Source organism: Heteronotia binoei, chromosome 4, assembly GCF_032191835.1.
Source record: "Heteronotia binoei isolate CCM8104 ecotype False Entrance Well chromosome 4, APGP_CSIRO_Hbin_v1, whole genome shotgun sequence".
NCBI lineage: Eukaryota > Metazoa > Chordata > Lepidosauria > Squamata > Gekkonidae > Heteronotia > Heteronotia binoei.
The window spans coordinates 110,532,690-110,537,110 of record NC_083226.1 but is presented as its reverse complement, the minus strand read 5'-3'; the positions used below and the strand labels follow the sequence as shown (position 1 = coordinate 110,537,110).

General features: G+C 53.6%; 1 pseudogene; it reads right to left on the bottom strand.

The window, feature by feature from the left end:
• Positions 1 to 521: 521 nt before the first annotated feature.
• Positions 522 to 4,049, bottom strand: LOC132570132 (uncharacterized; annotated as a pseudogene).
• Positions 4,050 to 4,421: the final 372 nt, after the last annotated feature.

Below are 4,421 nucleotides of genomic sequence, written 5' to 3'. Positions count from 1 at the left end.
GTGGCATTTTCCCCTCTACCTTGAACTCTTTCAGCCGCCCTTCGTTTACGTGCCCGCTCCCAGCACCACAATGAGCAGCAAAAGTAGGCTAGTATAAAAATACTCAAACACGCTCCCCCACTTACGGGCAAAAGGAAAGCGTACTCCCAAGGAAGCTGCGAAACCATTTATGCCTGAGGTGGGTTGTCCTTAAAGGACCGGGCTGTCGCTCTCTTCTGATGCAGTCCACTGCCGCAAAAGAACAAAGCGAGGAACAGTGCTATCAGCAGACCTACACCACTTATGACTGTGAGGGCCACACCAGTATAGAAGCCAGTTCTTACCCTTTTACATTCCTCCCCCTTCCCAGCGGCGAAAATTTATTTCACACCAACACAATGTCTAGGGCCTTGATCAGCTGGTCGCTCCTTTGATAGCTTCTCCCTGAGTGTAGAGCGCGTCAGCTAATGTGACGGCAGCTAGGGGTCGTTAAGTTGCTGTGAACCGTGCCGTGCCGGTAGGCAAGGGTCCAGAGGTCGTGGTCAATGGAACTTCAGTCTCAACCCGGTCCTGGAAATGGGTTGCCCGCGCCACTCAGGGGCCGCTCGCTTCAGATGAGTCCAATGAATCCACCTGGCCAGTCCCTGGACCTTAACTGCAGTTGGGGTAAAGAGCAGAACAGTAAACGGGCCCTTCCACCTTGGCTTGAGTGGCTGGGTCCTCCAGACCTTGACCCACACCTCGTCCTCGGGCTGAAATGGGTGGATTGGGTTATGAACCTGCAATGGTAGAGTTTCTAACACATATTTAGACACATCGTTCATTGCCCGCCCCAATGATTGTATCTCCTGGAACCAAACGAGATTCCCAATCTGAGCTGGGTCCCCTTGTATCCCTTTAGCAATTGGGGGTGGTGTCCCAAAGACAATCTCATATGGGCTAAGTCTTAGACTTTTCTTGGGTAAACACCGTAATCGAAATAAGGCAATTGGCAATGCATCGGGCCACTTCAGGCTAGTTTCTTGGCACAATTTAGACAGCTGGGCTTTTATCGATCTGTTTGCTCGCTTGCATTTACCCGAGGACTGGGGTCGATAGGCGGCATGCAACTTCCAATCAATATGTAGTTCCCATGATACCCTCTGCACCACCTTGTGAATGAAAGCTGGCCCATTATCCAAAGATATTATCACTGGGAGACCCCAAAATGGCAGAATATTTTTTAACAGGTGTTTTACCACCTCTGACACTTTCTCCGTTCTAGTTGGGAAAGCTTCTATCCAATTGGAAAAGGTACATACAAACACAAACAAATATTTCCAACATCCTGAGCGGGGCATCTCAGTAAAGTCAGTGATAAGGGATTCAAAGGGGGTTGTTCCCGTGTGCTGTATACCTGGGGGACGGCTTGGGCCTTGGCGGGGGTTGTTACGAGCACAGGGAATGCACCTGAGGGCTGCTTTTTCACACAGACTATGCAACTTTGAAATGTACAATTGCCTATTTAGCAGCTCGGCCAGTGCAGTTTTCCCAAAATACGTCCCCTCATGGGCCTGCACCACAAGGGGCCACGCAAGGGTCTCAGGCACAGACAAGCGGTTGTCAGGCAGTTGGATCCATCCCTTTACACGTGCGTGAGAGGCACCTTGGGTCACAGCCCAATCTTCCTCTGCCGCACTGTACCGAGAGGTCCATTCAGCTAAAGGAACCTGAAAAATAGGACAAACGGGCTCCCCTGCCTCATCCCTCTTCCCCGCACCGCGGCCCGCTTGGCCGCCTCGTTGGCCCTGCGATTTCCCATATTTACAGGGCTAAGGGGTTTTTGGTGAGCCTGGCAATGCATCACAGAGACCTTTTGTGGCACCCATACCGGCTCCAGCAACTTCAAAATCTCTGCCCCGTATTTGATAGTCTTTCCTGCTGAGTTTATGAGCCCTTTTTCTTTGTATAGTGTCCCGTGAGCATGTAGGGTCAGGAAAGCGTACTTGGAATCCGTGTAGATGTTCGCAGTCACTCCCTCTGCTAGCTCCAGGGCTCGAGTTAGGGCGATCAATTCGGCCTTCTGAGCTGATGTCCCTGTTGGCAGAGGTTTTGCCTCAATGGTCTTCTGACAGGTGACGACCGCATATCCAGCATAACGCTTCCCGTCTTGCATGTAACTGCTCCCGTCTGTATAATACTCAACTTCTGGATTCGGTAGGGGGGCATCAGTCAAGTCAGGATGGCTGGAGTACACCTCATCCATAGTCTGGATGCAATCATGGTCAGTAGGTTGATCACTGATGGGAAGTAAAGACGCAGGATTCAGGGCTCCTGGTCAATCGGATCCTGGGGTTCTCACACATCATAGCCTGATATTTGGTCATGCGGCTGTTTGTAAACCAATAACTTCCCTTGTAGTCCATCAGGGTCAGCACAGCATGGGGCACCTTTACCTCAAGCTCTTGTCCCAAAGTCAGCTTGTCGGCTTCCTTGATGAGTTCTGCAGTGGCGGCGACGGCTCGAAGGCAGCCGGGCCAACCCTTTGCCACCGAGTCTAGCTGCTTTGAAAGATAAGCAACCGGACGTTGCCATGACCCCAAGACCTGGGTCAGGACTCCGATGGCCACTCCACTTCATTCATGGACAAAAAGGGTGAAGGGCTTCTCCGCATCGGGCAGGCCTAGGGCAGGGGCTTCCATCAATAGTTTCTTCAGCTCTTGGAAAGCCTTCCTCTGCTCAGCTTCCCACAAGAATGGCTCCTGCTCCCCCCCTTTTGTGGCTTCATAGAGGGGCTTTGCTAGCAGGGCAAAGTTCGGGATCCACACTCAGCAGAACCCTGCCACGCCCAAGAATTCCCTGACCCGCCGTCTGGAGGTAGGCTCTGGTAGCGCGCAAACGGCTTCCTTCCTTTCCTGTCCCAATGTTCGAGCCCCTTGGGACACATGGAACCCCAAATACTTAACTTGGTCCTGGCACAGCTGGGCCTTCTTCCTGGATACCTTGTATCCTGCTTTCCACAATAGTTCCAGCAATTCCAGAGTCGCCTGGTAGCAATGATCTCGCCCTTGGGCAGCTATCAGCAGGTCATCGGCATACTGAATCAAGACACAAGTCCCTGGGGTCACATTGAAATTTTGCAGGTCTTGGGCCAATGCGTTTGAAAAGAGGGTGGGGCTATTCTTGAAACCCTGGGGAAGCCGGGTCCATGTATATTGAAGCTTCCTGCCTGTGCCCTGCTCCTGCCATTGAAACGCAAAGATGGGCTGGCTGGAAGGGGCAATTCGCAGGCAAAAGAAGGCATCCTTCAAGTCCAACACAGAGAAACAGTCAGCTTGCTGCGGTACTAACCCCAGCAACACATATGGGTTTGGCACTACCGGGTGCAATGTCACAGTCTTTTTATTTACTGCTCGTAGGTCCTGGCAAGGCCTGAACTCGCCAGTGCCAAGCTTTTGGACCGGCAGCAGCGGGGTGTTCCATGGGCTTTGGCACTCCTTGAGAATGCCATATTTCAGCAGTCTATCCAGATGCTTCTGGATCCCTTCCATAGCCTTCCAGGAGATGGGGTACTGTCGTAGACGGACGGGCTAAACGCCCGGTAAAAGTTCAATAATAATTGGGGCGTGGTGGCAGGCCAGCCCTGGTGGATTATCTTCGGCCCACACCCCCGGGACAACGGAGGCCCACTGATCTGACAAACTCTTCTCCGGGGGTGTCTGGAAGAGCCTCCATTCCTCCTCCAGGGGGCAAGTCAGCACAAGAATGCCAGCTGGGCCCGCGCGAAACTCCACAGTAGTTTGACCATCTTCCTCAAAATAAATGGCTGCCCTTAGCTTGGATAAAATGTCTCGACCCAACAGAGGGAGGGGGCATTCAGGCACATACAAGAATTTGTGCTGGACCAGGTGCGTGCCTAGGTCACAAATGCGATCTTGCAAGAAAGATTTTCGGGCCACCTGGCCGGTGGCCCCGGCAATGGGAATGGACTGTTTAATGGTAGGTGCCACCGGGGTATTGATGATGGAATATTCAGCCCCCGTATCAACCATGAATGATAGTTCGTGGCCCCCCAATGTTGCCTTGACCATGGGCTCCCGGGGGCCAGGTGGTGAGGAACCCGGTCTGTCCTAATCATCCCACTGATCTTGAGGACCCATGGCCGCGAGGCCTATGAAGTCCATGTCTTCGGGCCGAGCGGCCCTGTCACATCGGGGGCCCAAGCCTTGTCTTCCTGCCGGTGGCATTCTCTCGCATCCCCTTTCCCCCCTTGGTCTCTGGGCCGGGGCTCCCGACCTCTTGCGGGGGCAGGAGTCCATCCAGTGGCCAAATCCGCGGCACCAGGCACACTCGTCTCGTGCCAATGGTGCTTGGGCACCTCGGCCATTCCCTGACATCCCCTGGGGTTGCACCCTTGGTCGCCCGCCCTCCCGGGGCTCGCGACCACCACTTTGTTCCCCAAT